Consider the following 22232-nt stretch of genomic DNA (forward strand, 5'->3'; position numbering starts at 1 on the left):
GTGGCCAAATCAACTGTTTGGAACATCCTTAAAAAGAAAGAACGCACCGGTTAGCTCAGCAACACCAAAAGACCCGGAAGACCATGGAAAACAGCTGTGGTGGATGACCGAAGAATTCTTTCCCTGGTGAAGAAAACACCCTTCACAACAGTTGGCCAGATCAAGAACACTCTCCAGGAGGTAGGTGTATGTGTGTCAAAGTCAACAATCAAGAGAAGACTTCACCAGAGTGAATACAGAGGGTTCACCACAAGATGTAAACCATTGGTGAGCCTCAAAAACAGGAAGGCCAGATTAGAGTTTGCCAAACAACATCTAAAAAAGCCGTTACAGTTCTGGAACAACATCCTATAGACAGATGAGACCAAGATCAACTTGTACCAGAGTGATAGGAAGAGAAGAGTATGGAGAAGGAAAGGAACTGCTCATGATCCAAAGCATACCACCTCATCAGTGAAGCATGGTGGTGGTAGTGTCATGGCGTGGGCATGTATGGCTGCCAATGGAACTGGTTCTCTTGTATTTATTGATGATGTGACTGCTGACAAAAGCAGCAGGATGAATTCTGAAGTGTTTCAGGCAATATTATCTGCTCATATTCAGCCATATGCTTCAGAACACTTTGGACGGCGCTTCGCAGTGCAGATGGACAATGACCCGAAGCATACTGCGAAAGCAACTAAAGAGTTTTTTAAGGGAAAGAAGTGGAATGTTATGCAATGGCCAAGTCAATCCCCTGACCTGAATCCGATTGAGCATTCATTTCACTTGCTGAAGACAAAACTGAAGGGAAAATGCCCTATGAACAAGCAGGAACTGAAGACAGTTGCAGTAGAGGCCTGGCAGAGCATCACCAGGGATGAAACCCAGCGTCTGGTGATGTCTATGCGTTCCAGACTTCAGGCTGTAATTGACTGCAAAGGATTTGCAACCAAGTATTAAAAAGTGAAAGTTTGATTTATGATTGTTAATCTGTCCAATTACTTTTGGTCCCTTAAAAGGTGGGAGGCACATATACAAACTGTTGTAATTCCTGCACCGTTCACCTGATTTGGATGTAAATACCCTCAAATTAAAGCTGAAAGTCTGCAGTTAAAGCACATTTGTTTAATTTTAAATCCATTGTGGTGGTGTAGAGAGCCAAAAAGATTAGAATTGTGTTTATGTCCCAATATTTGTGGACCAGACTGTATATGCTTATCAGATCCATTTCTCTTGTAACCAGATGTGCCCGTCATGTGTTTACATGCATTTACACATGTTTAGCTACACCTAGTTGTAAATTTAGCCATAGCAAAGCAGAACATGCCTCCAAATATCTTTAAATAGAACTTCAATAGCATTTGGACACATGTATTTTGATGCCATATGCAAAGGACCTCATTGGCTAACTAAGCACTCAACAGGAATGGAGACACTTGAGTTGCCCTAAATGCTTGCAATGTACTCTACTAACCAATAAATTGATATTGTTTAACTCTATGTTTTCTAGTACAAACTGCAAAATTGCTTATTTCAGACTAGAACAACTGTTGATTTTGTAGAGTTGCGTGACAGGTCACTTTTAAGGATAAAACAGAGCCTTTGCTCTTATGTCATGTGTTACAGATGTGTCAACTGCTTTAGGACAAACTACTAAAACATCAAACTGACAGGAAAAGCAATAAAATCAATGTGTTTACAGTGGAGCCAGCAAGCTGTACATATTAAATGAGGCCATCTGATTTGCTCCCACTTATGAAAACTCTCATCTGTTTAGTTCACTGTGTTAAGCGCACGTCTAAAATTTTGTTTCTAGCTGTAACAAATTATTTGTTTTTAGGGATGTAAATAAAAAAAAAAAAACGATAGTAAAATTAATGACTTAAAAAAAAAACAGTATTTCTTAATGCCAAGATTTTATTACATTAATATCAATTGTTGTGTGTGTGTGTTTTTTTACATAAATGCAGGGCTGCCTTTTATTTACAGCCTGTGCTTTAATACTACATAGATAGCAGCATTGTCCATCAAAACATTGTTAGTTAAATGAACCCTCATTTTCTTTATTTGTTGTGTACATCCTCATGATACAGCTGTGAAAGTTAACCTGTTTATTGCACATTACAGGGAAGAGCAAAAAATTCATTGCGGGCACAATAATGGAACTATAGTTACCTTTTGGCTTTCTGAAAATTAGCACCTTCAGTGCTGAATGGGACAGTCATAGGTTTTTTTTGGATGAGTTAAGCAGGACCCTGGTTTACATTTTTTTGCCAGGGACCTGTGTTTTTTTTTGTCAGATGTATGCAGTGTTTATATTGATTTAAAATAGCAGAGGTCTTTGAGGAAGATTGAATAAATTAAATTTGATTTTAGAAAAAGCAATGGTGTTTCAGAATAAATATATAAGATATATAAATATAAAAGACTGTTACAGGTGCAGGAATTTCGTTTTTTAGGTTCTGCTATTTTATCTTTTGTTAATGCTGGTTATTTCTTTTTGTGTTCATTTTTTTTTTTTTTTTTTTGGGGGGGGGGGGGGGCTTAAATGCATAGTCCCAAACTTTTCTGGGTAGGAAAAAGGGAAACATTTTATGGCAAAGTATTGTTGCAATAAGGGATTTGTAGCTGCCTATGAATGGAAGCAGATGTGTGTGAGAGATCTCCGTGTTCTTGGCTCAACTTGTCAGCTGGTCTTAGTAACCTTAGGCTGTCCAACAACATTTTTCCAAATTTAAAAAATTTCAGGGAGCACCCCAATCCTCAACACATGCCTTGCTCAGCCATCCTCATGCTCTGACCATTGTTGTTGTTCAAGGGAGTACCAAAATTACACCGTCAAGAACAAGCACCAAGTCTCCATACCATCGGGAACCCTCTGTCACTCCACTATGGCATTTTATTACTGAGGTTTATCAGGTTTCTGATTTCCACACCTTTCCTGCTGGAACTGGTCTCCCCCGTGGGATTTGAGAGGTCGGCCCCCTACTAGACCCCAACCTAGGCTGCAGAATTGCCTGAACAGGACATAAGAGCATTCCACAGGCCCTCCATACTAGAGCAGATCTGACTACATAGGCAACCGAGAGCAAAGAAGTGCAGTGAAAGAAATTAGATGACCTGCGGCAAAAAGCTTCCTATACAGACTGTAAAGTATAAGCTTTGTAGCTGACGTCAGACTGACGTGAGGTGATCATTACCACCCTGGAACAGACACATATGCAGTACAAACAGAAAATCACAGCGGCCTGTCTAAAAGTTTGGAGAAAACTGTTCCCAATTCTTGGAGGTGGACCAAATACAGGTCCCTAATTGGCAGGATCCTCCAACTGATTCCAGTGGAGCCCCTTTGATTATCTGTGCTGTCCCAATGTCAACACAGATCATGTTCTCAACAGCCATGGTGGGACCAGTGTTCCTTGCAAAGTGCGGAATTTTGATTGCCTCCTTGGCCTACCCATGATCACCTCCATCTCTGTGAAACCTGATGGTGATTTGATTTTGAAAGGTACGATATTGCTTTGTTCACTTTTTGACATTGTACTCACACCTATATTTCTAGGATCACTAGGGAACTGGAGACTTTCAGAATTCATATGCATTAAGAGTAACATGCTGCTCAGATTGCTCATGCAGACTGCACGACTGCCGATAATACCCACCAACTCAACAAACCCGCCAGGTTTTTTTAGCCCTTTTGAAGCTTAATGACTGTATGTGAATGTACCCTTCTACTCTTCAGCTTAGTAGTAGTCCGCCTGTCAGGAGACAATAGTACACAGGGGAAGTTCGCTGTTAGTACAGTGATATTTCAGTTTTTTTTGTGTTTGGCCAACTGGGTTGAATGAAAAAAAAAAAATGAATAGTGTGTACCAGGCTTTAGAATGGTCTGACATTTAGAAAAAGCAAGGGGCATTAAAAGTTCTGCAAGTATATTTTGTTACCTTCACTTCATACATATATGTGCACCTTTCCCCTTTTATGCTAATTCTTTTTTTTTTATTTGTTTTATTTGCCCATTTTAGATTTATAAATTGATTTGAACAGTTGAACAGTATTGCAATTTTGTTATATTTGGTACAGGGACACACTGGGGGTTTTCAGCTGTCTTGAGGAATATTGTGCTTCTAGTGTTGCTATACATTAAGGCCCCATTCACACCAGGACATAGCATAAATGCAGGCAGAAACTAGCGTGTCTGCCTAGGTTTCTGAGCAAAAAATGTATTATTACATAATGGCACCCCAAACACAGGTAGCAGTTGCGTGTTTGCTGCACATTTTCCACTCAACGAACTACGAAAAAGCATGCAATGCAAAACGCGCTTGGCTAATGTCCAAGATTTGACACATGAGCATCTGTAGTGTGTTTTTACGCACAAAAAAAAGCACTAAAACATGACGCAGTAGCGTCGCTCAAGCATAAACAGCGCTCTTGAATGGAAGGTTTGCCTGCTGGTAACCTGTTTTTTTGAGTAGTTGAAAAGGTATTTAAATTTTTTTTTTTTTTTTTGCTGACTTGCTGAAAAAAAGGTGTTGGGAAACTTTTTTGTATTGCTTTGTATATTACCTTCCCCATTTGAACCTTTGCCATTTTTATTTGCTTTAAATCAATCTGCGTGGTTGCCATTGTTGTTTTGTTGCATTTGGTACAGAAACATACTATGGGTTTTGAGATGCCATGTGCTGGGCTTCTGGTGAATTTAAGGAGGAGAGGTCTGTCTTTGGTAACCCGCTCACAATTTATACACTGCTATTTAAGTCCATAGTTGAAACAATTTGGGCTTGCAGTTGGAAACACACAGCTCAGCTGCACTTTTACCACGTGTCAAACAAAACCAAATAAAATTCCCAGCTCAACTCACCAGCCAGTCTGCTACCAACCAAATTCTCCTGTCTAACAATTTGCATTAAAAACAGGGGTTTAGTTAACACATCTTTGCAAATACATGTGTAAGCTGCACAGCCACTCCATGGCACCCCAGTATTATCTGCAGTCCTAACTCTGTACATTTTTAAAAGCCTCCATAGTAGAAGCACATGCATTGCAATGAATAGAGAGAGCCGACCCCTACTTAACGGCACAGGGGTGCAATGGACACCCAGCACATAGCACAATGGCAGAAAAGGTGTCCAGTGTGTCCCCTTACCAATAATACATCAGTACATACAACTGGCCACTGCCTCCACCTATAACTGGGCTTTGCAGCAAAGAGCACATGGAAGGTCGACACATGTCAAATAAAACCAAAGAAAATCCACACCTCAACTCACCAGCCAGCCAGCGTGCTACCAACCAAATTCTTCTGTCTAACAATTTGCAACAAAGCTGCAGAGCCACTCCACGGTACCCCAATATTATCTGCAGTTTTAACACTGTAAATTTATTAGAGCCTCCATAGTGGAAGCACATGCATTCCAATGGATAGCTAGAGAGCAGGTGAGCCTGCAGGGAGCCCATCCCTCCTTAAGGCCGGGGTTCACACATAAGTGGCTGCAGGTTCATGCCTGGGGTCCAGTGCATCCCTATTCACTGGTTCAGGTGCAAATCAGGTCCGAATTTTTGCCCAAAATCGCACCTGAATGGGACCCAAAGATACACAGGACCCTTTTTGAATGCAGACCGAGGACACCCCTGACCTGTGTGAACCAGCTGCATTGAGACTCACCTGTCATGAAAATTGGATGCGGGGAAACCCGCATCCAATTCGCATATGTGTGAACCCAGCCTAAAGGCATTTTTACCACACCCCAAATAGCCCCCTTTAAATGCATCTAAAAAGCAATCCAACTGCAGATTACTTTTCAGGGGCAGCGCAGTGACAGCCACTAGTGTAAAATCGGGAAACTTTTGTATTGTAATATATATATATTTATATATATATATATATATATATACTGTGTGTGTGTGTATATATTTATATATATATATATATATATATATATATATATTTTTTTTTTTTTTTTTTTATATATAAACTGTGTGTGTATATATATCTTTTTTTTTTGTATTGTATTATATTTGTATGTTACCCTGCTCATATGTACCTTTCTCCCTTTTGCTAGTTTTCAGTTGATCTGAGCGTTGTTATCTATCAGCAGCGTTTAAAGTCTTTACGAATCGTGATATCCAGCCACCACTTACACAGGACAGAAATATGTAATGACAATATAACAGATCCTGTCTTATATCCAACAATTTTCTCAGAATTGTTTCTGTCAAACTGCTACAAATCTGTCAATGAAACATACATCTATGCAACTTTAGAGGTTTACCATTATTAAATTCACCTCTCTGCACGCCTTCCATAAACGGAATCACGTACAAGACAATCCGACCCATGAATGATTGAAGACAGAAACACTTTTACTTTTTAGCATTAGTTAAGGAAGGAGGAAATGCATGCATATGAAAAGAAAATAAAGTTGTCCTAAAAAAGAAGAGCCTTATGGTAGATATTTGGACAGGGTTGTGCGGTGCCTATTTTGAATAGCAAGTTATTTCTATTGATGTGGTAACTGAGGACCAAAATGTTTTGTGACACTGAAGATTAATTTCTATGTGAGTTGGCTAATATTGAAATGTTTAAACAGAGTGCAGGATTGGTAATTACCCTTTCAGAAACAAGTCTGGACTGTGTATAGCAGGGCAAACTTTTAGGCATTTTTTGTCTCAAGAGGTACAATTAATCATCATAAGATGGATTTAAAATAGTTTGTCTGAGCAAAAAAAATATAGCTTTGTGTAAATTATTTATTTCCTAGGTATAGGTTTGTCAGAAAGAATAGCACCAATAAAATGTAGAATAATCGGTATGTATGGCACTACACTGGCTAGGTTGTTATTATTAATATTATTATTGTTATTATACAGGATATATACAGCGTCAACAATTTGTGCAGCTCTTTATAACATGAGGGCAGACAGTGAGGTTACAATACAATTCTATACAGGAGGAATTAGAGGGTTCTGCTTGTTAGAGCTTGCCATCTAAAAGGAAGGGTGAAGTGATACAAAAGTTAATAACTGTTGAGGGGTTACCTGATGAAGAAGGTGGATAGGCTTCCCTACAGAGTAGGGGTTTCAGGGATCACCTAAAAGTGGACAAAGTAAGAGATAGTCAAACAAATTGGGGTAGGGAATTCCAGAAGAGAGGCTTGGGAGAAGTCCTGCAGGTGAGCATGGGAGTAAAAGACAAAGGAGCTAGAGAGCAGGAGGTCTAGGGAGGAACAAAAATAATGATTTGGTTGGTATTTTGATCACATTTGTATTACAAGGCAACAAAAAACAGGTATTGCTCATGCCACTATTTTTGCCCATGTAGCAGGGGCCAATTTTCTCCACACAATCAACTTCAAATAGTCATCTGTTTGAGTCTGAAATCTTCCCATATATCAATGCAAACTCCCAGCAGAAACTGAGGATAAAGTGGAGCTATGTTATGTGAACTCCATCAGACAACAAAGAGGTTAATAATACTACAGCGGTGAAGAGCCATGGAAGGTTCTAAACCTCCCTTCTTATAAGTTTACAGGCAGTTAATAATGCCAATGGCCTCTGGCTTTGCACCATTGTGGTTATCAGATTTATTACAACTACCAACACCATCAGTATCTCTTACTACTACATTTACCTTAACCCAAAATAAAGGAAAATAATATATACATTACTCTACAATGACAATTTGGTTTTTGGCCAACATCATTGCTGCCATTTCTCGTTACACAGTTTTAAAACTTCACACTTTAAATGGAAGCCATGTGCACTTTCAGAAAAGTAATTCAGAAACGTTTGGGTACTGGAGGTAAGCATTGTACTGTTAGGTCTGATTCAACATCTGGGGTTATCCATTACCCAAGTGTAACACAGCTACTAAGGAATGCTATAGGTTTTTCTTCCACCTGGTGTCACTCTACTCTCTGAAAAATTACATTTCTTTTTGCTTTTATGCAGTTTTCAAAACTCTCCAAATAGAGTCAGTGCCAAAGAGCTTATTCTCACCCTGTGTTTAGCTGGCAAAAAGCCCCCAATTGCTGGTACATGCACTGTAGATTCCTGCCCAAAATCATGACATAAATAAACCCATCAACCAATGTTACCGATGCTGCCAACTATATGGGTCTTTCTCAAAAGAACTCTAGTACACAGGTAACGCTAATAGATGTGCCCATTTAGCAAAATAGTTAAACACTAATAAGAGGTTTTGAGTGGATTGGCCTTTAGGGTTTTTTACAAGCAAAACTATTCCTATATTTGTGTTATAAAGTGAATGTATAGTACTTTTGTCTTTTGTGTATATTTGCTTTCTTTATTATGTTTAGAACTAAAAAGTAACCTTTAAAAAATAAGTATTTTTTTAGTCAGGTAAATATAAACGATTGAATGGATATTTCATGTTGATTCCCAAACCTGCCCCGGGGGAGACATTGCATGGGTTGGTTGTTACACCCTTCTACCAAGTTTGTGGACCTCCAGATGGTTTGGTGAGTTTCATTATGTGAATTTTGTGTTTTGATGATTTGGGCTTTTTATACACATGTAGTTTTGTCTTTTTTTTTTTCTTTTTTCTGTGAACTCTAGCTTTTATCAGCAGTCCCCTACACCTCCAGAAGAAACAGAGTTTCCCACTAAATATGTTGAGGCATTTTATCCACGTTGAAGACACCCCAAGCATATATTGGAAGTCATCGGACTCAATACAATTGGAAAATTCTTTAATTTGGCGTTTGTTGTATCCTTGGGTAACTTACTGGAATAAGGGAGGACTTTAAAAAAAAAGTTTATCCTGTATCTAAGTCTTATCCTGTATTTAATGCCCTGATGATTGTAATAAAATTGTATTTTTATTGACCACTTCAATACTGGGCACTTTCACCACCTTCCTAGCCAGGCCAATTTTTTTTTTTTCCATAAACAATTTTTTATTGAAAGTAAAAAAAATGGTGCAACCAATACAGAAAATACATAACGTCTTTGAAAAAAGATGACAGGTATGAGTCTAGTAGCATGTAGCTGCCTATTGGGTCATGGAAAATAGTAGACATAGGCGAAATAATAAAGCAAAGAATAATAAAAAGATGTTCAAAAACATTATTTTCATACTCAACACAGTAGTATAACAACGAGAGAGAAGTGAGGTATGGGATTCTGTCAGGGTAAAATAAAATAGACCTGTCCCCAATACGTATACTATAGGGAAGAGTTTTTTAGGGTTTTTGTCCTGAGGTATAAAGGATGTGACAGTCCCAGAAAAGGAGAAGGGTGAGGACAGGAAAGGATAGAATTATAGAAGAAGAAGATAGAGAGGAATAAGACAAGAGAAAAAAAAGGAAGGGAAGGCAGACAAAGAAAGGGGATTAGGTACCAGCTAAGTGTGAAAATGGCAAGGATCAAACCATTTTCTTCTTCTCAACTACCTAAGTGGAGCAGACAGCCTCTAATGTTGACTTCAGTCGCATTGACAATGAATGGAACCATAGCGCCTTTATGGTAGATAGGATTGATAGCGCCCAGTGGTTTTGAAATGGGTCCAGCATGACCATGTGCTTGTGAAATTTTTTTGCCTTTCTTGGGAGATGTGAATTAGTTCTTCCATCTCCTCTATCTTAGAGAGCCTGGTGAACCATTCTCTGATTGTTGGGATGCGTGTGGTTCGCCAATGAGCAGGAACGCATAGTTTCGCCATATTCACCATTTGCATAGCCAAAGATTTATGATAGTCTTTTTTAGGCAAAGATGTATGATGTAGAAGGAATTGTTCAGGGGTATAATCTAGGGAGAATGTAGTGACATGCGTGATAAGATCATATACTTCCTTCCAATAAAATGTCAGTGGTGCACAATCCCACCAGATGTAAAGCATGGTGCCTTCCGCTTTCCCGCATCTCCAACAGCAGCTGGGTATGGTGTGTGAGAATTTGTGTAAACGAGACGGGTTCTGTACCATCTGGTTTCTATTTTATAGCAGTTTTCTTGAATCGCTATGTTCTGAGAGCCCTTATGTGTATATTCATGAATAGTATCCCAGTCTTCATCAGTGAGGGTCTTTTTCAATTCTCTTTCCCAGGAAAGTAATGGTTCCGGGAGAGCGGGAGAGCAGTCCTCAAGAGGTAATGTGTATATATAAGAAATTAGATGTCTTTGCAGGTGTTATCGTGTGCAAAGGGACTTAAAGGGTGTAAACTGCCCTGTCCATATGATTGATGACTCTCGAGTGTAGAAAAAGTGTCTAATTTTTTTCTTTATACCCAAAAGGGAAAAGTTTCAGTATGCGACTTGGATACTAATTGTTCATAAGAAAAGGGAGTTTTTCCTGAAAAGAGTTGATGTGCTAACACTTCCTCATGAGGCCATTCGTGCCGTAAGAAAGAGCTTGCCTCTCCAGGGGGGAGGCCAGGGTTGCCCCTCAGTGTTGTTAGGGGGCCAGGGACTGAGGAGAAATTTGAGGATTTAATTGCCCATCTAAAGGCTGTTAGGGAGGAGTAAATAAGCGGGGTGTGTCATGTGCTTTATTGGCCAATGTCGGTGGGACATCCAAGGATGTACGTTTATCTGTGTCTGCGTAAAGGAGTTTTCCAAGACTACCCAAATCTTCAAAGATTTATGAATGTGCCAGTCTACAATTCTTGTGAGCTGGCATGCTAAGTAATACTTATGGAGGTCTGGTATTCCAATTCCCACCTTGGTTTTTGAGCGTGTAAGACAGGTGTAATTAATGCGTGGAGGTGAATCTTTCCATATGAATAATGAACATGCCTTCTTGTATCGTTCAAAGAAAGATGGAGGAAGGTGAATTGGAATAGTCTGCATAATGGTAGAGTACCCATGGGAGTATAATCATTTTAATTAGGGCCGAGCGGCCAAACCATGAGACATTTAGACCCGCCCAGTCCTCTAAATCCCCTTGGATCTTAGTTAGGGTCACTTGAAAGTTCCGGTTGTATAGATCCAACAGCTTACTAGTGATCTGGATACCTAGGTATGTAATGGCTTCACTTTTCCATAGGAAAGAGAAAGAGTCATGACAAGGGGCCACTTCCGTTGGAGTTAGGATGTTTAGGGCGTGGAGATGTTTAGGGCATGCGTTTAAGAAAAGTTATTTTAGGGTTTGATAGGTTTACGAATTGTTCTTAATCCTTCAGTAGGTTGGATAAGGACCCCCGAGGTGTGTTCAGAGAAAGAAGGATGTCGTCCGCAAAGGCAGCGACTTTAAAGTCCCTGTCCCCAATGGTCAGTCCTACGATATCAGGATTCGATCTCAGTCTATTGAGAAGGGGTTCAAACATCAGGAAAAAGATCAGGGAGAAAGAGGAAAATCTTGGCAGGTCCCATTGCTTATGGTGAAGGCTTCTGACAGATGGCCATTAACTCGTACGCTCGCGGAGGCAGAAGAATATAATGCCATTATATGAGTCAACATGCGGGATTTGAGTCCAATTATTCTCAAGACCTCCCGCATGTAGTCCAAAGCCATTCTGTCAAATACCTTCTCTGCATCAAGGGAAAGAAAGAAGCCCTGTGTCTTAGATGTTGTAAGCCAATGGTGAAGATTTAGCTCACGGATGGCATTGTCCCTAGCTTCCCTGCCTGGAATAAAGCCCACTTGGTCTAATGCGATAAGATTAGGTATAAGCGGGAGTAATCTGTTGGCTAATAGCTTTGCATATAATTTAATGTCCACATTAAGTAGTGATATAGGTCTGTAATTTGATACTTGTGTGTGATCCTTGCTTTCTTTTGGTATGACAGTAATAAGTGCATCTAGCATCCGTTCTGTAGAGGTCTGGGGGTTAGACAGAGCGTTGGAAGTTGATATTAGCTTGGACGATAGAATGTCTGAGAATTGTTTATAGTATCGGAGGGTGAGACCATCCGGTCCTGGGCTTTTACCCGGTTTAATTTGTTTTGTGGCAGTTTGTAGTTCTTCTATGGAAAGGGGGCATTCCATTCCTTTAGCTTGTCGGACAGTGATTGCCTTTGGGCTATGTGTGCCACGAAGTCTCTAATCAGTGCCGTGCAGCATTCTGGTAAGATAGATTTCGAGAACGACCTCTCGGATTTTAGAGTAGAAGAGCTCAAACTGTTTTACTATTTCCTAATTTCTAGATAAGAGTGTTCCCTGGTGGTCTCGAATATGATGGATTGTTTAGGAAGTTTTTGAGGCTTGTACACGCTAGAAGCCTATCACTTTTGTTCCTGTGCTCATAGAATACTTTTGGATGGAGGACATATCGTCTCCTTGTTCGTTTCCCTAACCCTTCTAGCAAGAGGGACCACGTATATTGTAAGTCTTGTAATGTTGACTGTGCTGAGAGACATTCATGGGACATCTCTAGGCGTGTGATTTTGTCAATCAGTGTTTTAATTAATTGCTGATGTTTCCTTTTGGCCTTGTTCCCAGGGATATGAATTCACCTCGTTTTACGCATTTGTGTGCCTCCCATAGAGTAATAAGAGAGATAGCTTGGTTAGTATTCTCTGCAAAATACATTTGGATTTGGACCCTAATTTGAGTAACAGTATCTGGATCCTTTAATAGAGAGGGATTTAGTCGCCATGTTTTCGTTACATGTGTCAAATCTGGAAAGGTTAATGTAACCGTGATCGGATAATGATCGGATAGGAACATTGGTTCTATTGTTGCTTACCTAAGGAATGTTAGATCTGATTGGGTAATAAAGAAGTAGTCTATTCTAGAATATTTTTGGTGTGAAATTGAATAAACTGTGTAGTCTTTGTCATATGGAAATAATGTGCGCCTGGTATCATATAGTGATAGGTTCTGAAGTTGTAATTTGATCTGCCGCAGTGCTCGATAGGTCGGTGTGGATGTTCCCGAAGAGATATCTATGTCAGGATTTAAAGGTAAATTGAAACCCCCACCTAGATAGACTATGCCCTCTTGGAAAAAGGACAGGAAGTCACAGACCTTCCTGAAGAAGGAGACTTGGTGTTCGTTGGGGCAATACACATGTGCCAGTGTTATTGGTTTAGAAGTGAAAAGGCCTTTGAAAAATATAAATCTACCTTCTGGGTCTATAAGGGAATCTGACATGTGGAAGGTTGTATTTTTAGATATTAATATGAATACCCCTTTAGTCTTGGAGCAAGGATTTGTTGCATGAAAAGCTGTTTGGTACAAGCGATTGGTAAGTTTGGGAATCAAATCCGAGCAGAAGTGAGTTTCCTGAAGGAAAATGAACTGGGCTTTGTGCTTGGTGAGGGCGGTGAAGACCTGCGCTTTCTTCTCCGGGATATTCAAGCCTTTAACATTGAGCAAAACACATTTCAACCATAGAGGTATTTTGGGCATTCGATTTTAACATTGTGTTTAACATTGCATGTTGCAATAATGCTGTCCCACAGCCAAATCCCAGGCTAGAAAAGAAGGCAGCAATTGAGGGGGGATAATGTGTCCCCACTCAAGATGTGTAGAGGTGTCTATTAGAAATAAAGTGGGGGGTTGGGACCGGGTAGGGTGGGGAGGGGCAAGGGAAGATAGGTAATTGAAAAGGGGGGAAGATGGAGAAGAAAGAAAAAAAGGAGAAGAAAGAAAAAAAAAAAAAAAAAGAAGGGGAGGTAGTAAGAAAGGGAAGAAAGTTAGAGAGAGGTCACAGATTTGGAGAAATGTGTATGAGAAGTTGGGAAGGACCCCACAGATGGAAAAGAATGCCTACCAGAGGTGATAACAGAAACTCTATTCCACCTTATAGGATGTAAGCTGGATGGTCAGCAAGTACGCAATGGAACTGCTGCATGGGAACGTAGGTACAGTATGTACAGGGCTTGTGTGTGTCTGCATCATCAAGGATGATAGTAGCAAAATAAGTGTAGAGGGGAGCCTAGGGTGAGTGAATGGATGGAAGAACTGTGAGGGTGTAATCAGTACCATTGCTTAACAACAAGCCTATCGGTGGACTAAATAAAGAAGACAAAAAAAAAAGTAAAACTTTTTAGAAACATTTTTACCACATTTTGGGCACATAAACTTGGAGTATGGCATATTGTAAGAGAAAGGCTTCCAACATGTGCTATATCTTAGGGCACAGAGACACCGCTTGTCAGGAGTCACCCTAAGAGGGATCGGTGGAGCTATCAAGTCTACTTTCTGTGGACCCGTTTCTCTGAGCCCCTTGCAAAGCACCTGGAAGGGCAATAGATAAGAATGTGCTTCTGACAATTCTAAAACGTAAACTTTGCGATCATAAGCTGTCAAATTATATATACTACAAAGGGCAGCTACACTTCGACCTGTCAGAAATTGGACGTGTCAGTGTAGGTCAATTACCCATAATTATCTATAGGGCGGAGGGAGGGGGGGTATATAAAGGCAACATCATCCCACATCTCACTGAGTTAGATCATCCATGGTAAGGAGCAGCATATGTCCCTCTACTCCAGCTGTAGAGCACTGGTTAAAAGGAGAGACATATGCCACCTCCCCCCACGATTGTGATGGTGGGTTAATGTATCAAGGATGTATAACTGCTTCTAAGACCTAGTACAGTAGGAAGGTAGTATTGTTGATCTTAATCTCAGCAAGTTGTATGAGGCGTTTATATTATGGTACCCCAAAGGTGAGAGTCTATTGTTGGCTATTATAGCCTGTGGCTGTAGTACATTAGGAGCCATTGGATAGAAGATCTGAGCATATGTAGCATATTAGTCAAGCTATGTTCTGTCTGGTAGGAGGAACATGGGCTTGTATCGGAAGAGGGCTAAGTTTCCATATCAGTGTGGAAAAGTAAAATGGAGGTTTCAATTTAATAGTGACTAGGGCTCTTAGAAATATCAGAGACATCTGACGTCTACTATTGGGCAAGTGTAAAGATAACATGGTTCTAGGCATTTTAACTTCAGTGGGGAAAATGCAAAGGTACACATGTTGGTCCTTTTTTCCAAAAAGAGCCCAGTCTCCCTCTCTTCCCTCTCTCTTCAATACCCAAGACCGATTGCCAGCAGCATTAAAATGTATAAAATTATGTTCAGAAGGGTTCAGACAAAGACCATGTACTATTTAAGAGGTTAGAAGGCAAAGTGGGAATATCTTCTGGAGTCAATGTGTCCAATTCTCTGCCTCAGCTTGTATGAGAGTTAGAATCTGTGAACTGGTTGGACAGAATTTTTAGAACGGCACATTCTGAGTTTCTAATGAGCAAATGTATTGTGGTGTTGCTTGCGAATAAGGGTGTGCTAGGGGATCATTTTATGATATTACCTTTTCTTATTTATTTCCAGGGCCAGTGGGACAGGGTCTATATTTGCCATTATTTTCATAGGTGAAGCCAGTCTCAGAATCCCTCTAGATACTTTAGGATGAAGAGGGTGTCCTATGCAAATGATAGCCGTAACCAAGTCAAACCTAATAAACAAAGCAAAACAAAACGGTCCACCACAGGTTCTCAGTGTCACTTTCAAGCAAGTTGTTGAAGGTTAGATGTTTGATTCTGCATTCAGGCCTGTTGACGATCCCTTCGGGGAGTTGAGGTCAATCCAGGGCTGTGGTGAGGCAGGTCTCGGCTTGCTGTCCAATCATTGGGTGAAGTGGGGTTCAGTTTACATCTTCTGGAGTGTTGTCATTGTACTTTTGGAGAAGGGTTGTGAGAAGGATTGTGAGTCCTCTGGCGTGCGGAGCAGTGCAGTGCGACCTCTAGTGGAGGCGGCTAGACAGAACAGGAATTTTCATCTGTATTGAATGTTGCATGTACGTAGTGCCTCCAGCAGGGAGCGCAACGTACGTCTATTCTGTAAGGTAATTTGAGAAAGGTCCTGGAACAATTTAATCTCTGCACCATTGTAAAGAATGTGGCCATTTTCTCTCGCCTTATGGAGTATTTCTTCCCTGAGAGGAAATTTCACAATACAGCACACAAAATCCCTCGAAGATCCTCCACATGGCGCTGTAGATCAAAGAGGTGTGATAATTGGGTGTCGAAGGTTCTTTGAACCTGTGTGATAGCTTCAGCGTGTGTTTGTGAGGTCTGTTCTACATTCGTGAGGCAGTTTGCTACCGCTTGTATGTCTGACTTAAGATCAAATATGGCGGCCGTGAGGGTGCTTTTAATGTCCAGAGCTACCTTCTGTAGATCCAGCAGGCTCAGGGGGTTGGTTTGGGTGCTGGCAGCATGTGTCGTCTCTGTCCATTTGAGACTCAGATCTGCTGTTTGGTGAGTCCAGAGTCAGGGCCAGAGAAGCCGCATGCTGGGTGGAACGTTGGGTCCGAAACAGCACAGGGATATTTTTGTGTCCCGGTGTCTTTGGATGTGCGGGGTGTAGAGACAGTTCGGATGGCTGAAATTGGTTAGAGGCTCCCTAGATAGCCAAATTGTGTCCTCAATGTGCAGGAGCTCTTGTCTCACATAGTCATCTCGTTTCCTGGCCAAACCACGCCCCTCAGGCCAATTTTTAACTCTTTGGAGCCTAAGCCTTTTTCTGACATATGTTGCTTACAAGTTATAATCAGGATTTTTTGCTAGAAAATTACTTAGAACCCCCAAACATTATATATTTTTTTAGCAGAGACCCTAGAGAATAAAATGGCGATTGTTGCAATATTTAATGTCACACTGTATTTGCGCAGTGGTCTTTCAATCGCAATCTTTTGGAAAGAAATAGACTTTCATGAATTAAAATTAAAAACAAAAGTAAAGTTAGCCCAATTTTTTTGCATCATGTGAAAGATGATGTTATCCCAGGAAAATAGATATCGAACACATCATGCTTTAAAATTGTGCACACTCGTGTAATGGCAACAACCTTCGGTACTTAAAAATCTCCATAGGCGACGCTTTAAACATTTTAATGGTTACCTGTTTAGAGTTACAGAGAAGGTCTTGTGCTAAAATTATTGCTCTGGCACTAACGATCGTGGCAATACCTCACATGTGTGATTTGAACACCGTTTTTATATGTAGGCTTGACTTGAGTATGTGTTCGCTTCTGCATGGAGGGACGGGGCACTTTAAAATTATTATTTTTTCTTAATTATTTTATTTTAGTTTTACACTATTCATTTAAAGAGGTGCCGTATATGGAGGGATCTGGGGGTCTAAAGGCCCCAAACCCCTCCTCTGCGCTTAAAAGCATTCAAAACGCCAAGTTTGGCTGTTTTGAATGTTGCCATTCTTTATAAATCTGTCGCCTTTTAGGTTTCAGTACCCGGAAGTGATTTACAACACCTATCAATTTTAATTGTTGACACATTTTTTTTATATATTAGTATATTGAGCACTATAGCGCAGCACCATTTGAATATTTTTAGGTAGGTATAACATGTTCTGTATTTTTTTTTTAAATACAATTTTGCCTTTAGGAAACTTTTAATAGAATGGGAATTTTTTTTTTTTCTGTGCTAAAACACCTTCATATACCGTATTTATCGGCTTATAACACGCACTTTTTCCCCCCTGAAAATAGGGGGCAAATCGTGTGTGTGTGTTATACGCCGATATTGTACCTGGCTTCTTGGAGGGGAAGGGGGGGGGGCAAGTGCCGCTGCATTACACAAAGCCAGGATCTCCTGTGTACTCAGCGCTTGCAGTCACACACAGTCCCGCCTCCTGGACAGACTTTTAGGATAGATGTCACATGTTTCGGCATCGGACCAGTGTTCTGTCTATCATAACAGCCGGCCAAGGAGGCAGGACTGTGTGTAACTATGAGCTCAGAGTACACAGGAGATCAGGCACAGATCAGGCTGCAATGATGGGCAATGGTAAGGCTGAATATGGGCCCAGATCATGCTGCATTGATGGGCTAAATGAGGCTGCATATGGGCACAGATCAGGTTGCATTGATGGGCAATGGTGAGACTGCATGTGGGCACAGATCAGGCTGCAATGATGGGCAATGGCGAGGCTGCATATGGGCACAGATCAGGCTGCAATGATGGGCAATGGTGAGGCTGCATATGGGCACATATCAGGCTGCAATAATGGGCAATGGTGAGGCTGCATATGGGCACAGATCAGGCTGCAATGATAGGAATTGGCAAGGCTGCATATGGGCACAGATCAGGCTGCAATGGTAAGGCTGCATATGGGCACACATCAGGCTGCAATGATGGGCAATGGTGAGGCTGCATATGGGCATAGATCAGGCTGCAATGATAGCCAATGGCGAGGCTGCATATGGCCACAGATCAGGCTGCAATGGTAAGGCTGCATATGGGCACAGATCAGGCTGCATTGATGGGCAATGGTCAGGCTGCATATGAGTACAGAGCAGGCTGCAATGATGGGCAATGGTGAGGCTGTATTGATGGGCACTGGTGAGGATGCAGATGGGCACTGATAAGGCTGTATTGATGGGCACTGACCATTATTTTGCTTCAAAGTTCTTTATTTAAAATGTACGTTTTTTTCCTGAAACTTCCTTCATAAAATTAAGGTGCGTGTTATACCCCTGTGCATGTTATATGCTGATAAATATGGTATGTAGCTGAGATCCATATAGTAAAAAAAAACACTTACTCACATGTAATCTTGCATACTTTTGTCTTATGTATTATAATGATATTATAGTGGCCCAAGGAAGCAATGTGAAATTGTAGTACCCTGGTCACGGGCACGTAGACAATTTCATATTGTCGCGGGTCTAGCAACATACAAAAGAGTTAAGCCTGGGCTAAGCCAAGGCCCGTGGCGGCTCTCAAACTGGCAGAAGTGTTTGTGTAAACATCCCTGCCACGTTTTTTCGCTCAGCTGTATCAAACACTTTTTTACATCTGCTATGGATTGCAAAAGCTGTACCAGAAAAGAGAATCCTACTTAGCAATTACATAAAAAAAACCTGCATTTTAAAACATTTCCATTGAGTAGTGTTGTTTAAAACTTGTCCTTAGCATATTTTACCCAAAGTACAATACCTTCTGGTAATAGTTTAAACATAAACTGATTAGATGAACTTTAATAGTTTGCCTTCGTTGGGTTTTTAGCTGTTTGGAGAATGTGCACTAGCTGACTCCAGTAATATTACTAAAGGGTACTGCAGTCCATAAAGGGATAAAGAAGCACAGACTGTAGGGTTTGCACTGTTCCATAAAGAGGACTGTATGCAGGACTGTATAGGCGCTAAGATTAATGTATTCATAGGCATAGCTAGCTTGTGCACCTTAAGAGAAATGTGAATTGAAACAGAATGTGCTGGCTTATCATAGCACATCTAAGTGAAGGAAGTGAGAGTAGCAGAACTTTTGGCTCTTGCAGGCACTCAGAATTCTCTTGTAAGAACAATCTATTCTTACAGTAAGTTTTTCATTGTATTAAGAAGAAAATGATGCCTGAGTATGGATGGTTTAAGTGGACCTGTCATGTTTGGAAGGCAGGGGTTGCCATTGCTGATCTACCTTTATCCTTCTTTTAGTACTTAGAATTGGAACCATTTATGTTTTGGAAGTCTGATAAGCCTTTATCTCATAACTCGTAACTCATGAAAGTCATGAAGGAAGGATAATAATGACAACCCCAGAGAATACATCCTTAGAGATACTCAGCCGTAATAGCACCCATATGTACAGTATATACTAATAGATTCCTAATAAAGGATTAAAGGTCAGATGTCTCAAATTTGAGAGCTGCCATTGCTGAGATATATTTTGCCAAATATCTTGGTCTCTAATTTGACAGAGCTAAAAATGTAATGTTTAAGTCCCAGGAGCTAACAATCAATTTCCTAATTTAATATACTAAAATCTGAAACTTTTCAGGTAGAGCGTTGACAAATTAACCTGCAATTTTACCCTCAGGAGCTAAAAAATACAGTAGAGCGTTGACAAAAGAGTCTTCAATTTTACCCTCAGGAGCTAAAAACAAGGTAGAACTTTGACAAAAAAAAGCCTGCAATTTTACCGTCAGGAGCTATCTATGTAAATTTATACTCAAGTACGGAAAGGCACATTTCTTAAAAAAAAAAAAAATAGAAGCATTATTTTGTTAAAATACCTACATTGCTGGGTTAAAATAGTTGCAATTTTTGAAACTACAGCAAAAAAAAAAAAGGTATCACACAGTCTCCTACCTCAGGGCTTGCAGCCACGCACTGGCTGTCCAGTGTTGCTCTGCAACTGTAGGTTCCCTTTGGAAAAAGTAAGTAATCCCCAGTGAGCTTAATGTGTTTGACTAAAGCCATAGGTGTGTGCACAGGGTGTGCCAGGTGTGCTTGGGCACACCCTAATTACACTGTGTGTCACAGATTCCCCTTGTTTAAACCCCTGATATTTCACCTAATGGGGCTCTTAAAAAATGTGTGCAATTTAAAAAAAAATGTAAAAAATAATAAAAAAACATTATTACTGAAACCATCCACTGGCCTACTGACACCAATCTCTGCCTTACTAACATCAATCTCTGCCCTACTGACACTGTTCACTACTCTACTGGCGCCGTCAGTATATATACACAGGCACACACACATATGTGTTTGAGCTTTGAGGTGCACACCCTAATGCAATACGTGACGTAACATGTAGGGTGGAGATTGGTGACGCACTAACTGCTTTCTTTGGATGATTCAGACTTTCTGGGACAATGACAGTGATTGGACAGGGTTTTACAACTGAGCACTATCTTGGTGCATGGTTTTAGTGCGCTCCCCTAGTAAGTGGGTTATTTATTTCGCAGTTTTAATAAATGTATTGCAGTTTACCGCTTTGTGCCATTCTGTTTCATTCCTTTGAGCCAGGAAGGGATATGCCCTGGAGGGTGTAGAGATTTGGCAGTGATTTAACCTGGAAAGCAGCAAGTGTGTTTTGATCTATCTATTAAATATTACTTCAGATGATATACAGAAGGTGAGTGCCTGTCCCGCGGAGGGGGGTTGATACAAGGTTGTGCTCACAATGTGCAGGAACTTTTATATATATATGGACATGATTGCGATTAGAAGATCCAGTGCACATTTTGAGGAAGATTTTGTGGACTCCAGAGTTTGAATGTACTTTCACTGACATTAATGGACTATTTTTTTTTTCTTTAAATCAGGTAAAGATTTATTGAGATGTCACAAAGTCATACAACCATTCAATACAGATACTTATAGTTCATACCTGAAGACAATCCAGCTTAACAGTACTAAAACACAAATTGCATAAAATACAATATTTTCCCATTATGAGCAGGGGCAGGTACCCGTGCATCACTTGTACACTAGGACCACCATAATAACACAGATATACATGTCTGAACCATTTGAACAGCAAGAGCACACATTTTCTCCCTATGGTGAACTTAGCCATATGCATTAAAACATATTTTACAGCAATAGCCTCTTCCAGTACTAAATCTGCTGGGGCCAAACCAGGAACAGCCAATCAGGTTCCTCACAGCTTCTCAAATTTAGAGGAACTACCCCTATGCTTATAAATCAGCTTTTCCACTCCTGGTGTCGAGTCCATCTGTTCAAGCCACGTCTTTGATGATGGGGGGGTCTGAGAGATCCAATGTAATAAAATGATGCCTCTTTGGCAAATGTATCTGGGGTTATAACATTTAATATACCAAGAATACATTGTCTGGGATCTAAGGGAATGGAAACCCGAAAAGCCATGTTCAACATAGTAACAACAGAATTCCAGTAGCGATAAAGCTTCAGACAACTCAGTAGCGGATGTATCACGTCTCCTGTATCTCTATTACATCTAACACATAGAGGGTCAGGGCACAAGCCTATTGAATGTAATTTAAGGGTGATGCGATGGACTCTCAATAAAATCTACAATTCAGATAGTCTCTGTGAGAGGTTAAGGGAACATAGTCTTACAGCCTCTAGGGCCTCCTTCGATTAATCACCCGGAATATCACCCACGTCCCTCTCCCACCTCTCACATGCTAAACTGGGATAGCTCTCCAGGTAACTCCTAGGATCATGGCATAACAGTTAGAGATAAAGCCTTTTTGCTGATTGGGACTGCTGCATACAACTAAATTATAGGGACGGGGACAACTCCAAGGCCTCCAAAGATCACTGAGCATTCACCGCATGTTTCAATTGTATATAGTAAAAAAAGTAGTAGGGGGAAGACCATGCCTAGCCTGCAATTGTACAAAAGGGAGAAGTGACCATCAATAATAATATGTTTAATGTGTGTCACCCCATACGATCGCCACTTAGCGCTATGCTGTAAATTAGCTAATTTTGGATAAGCATGGTTATCCCAACATTAATGGACTTTGATCTTTTTAAGACATTGGTTGGTTTTATTAATTTAATTTCAAATATTTATATATATTTGAGTGAACTTTATTGTCATCATT

Source organism: Pelophylax lessonae, assembly GCF_965119305.1.
Source record: "Pelophylax lessonae genome assembly, chromosome: 3".
Classification (NCBI taxonomy): domain Eukaryota; kingdom Metazoa; phylum Chordata; class Amphibia; order Anura; family Ranidae; genus Pelophylax; species Pelophylax lessonae.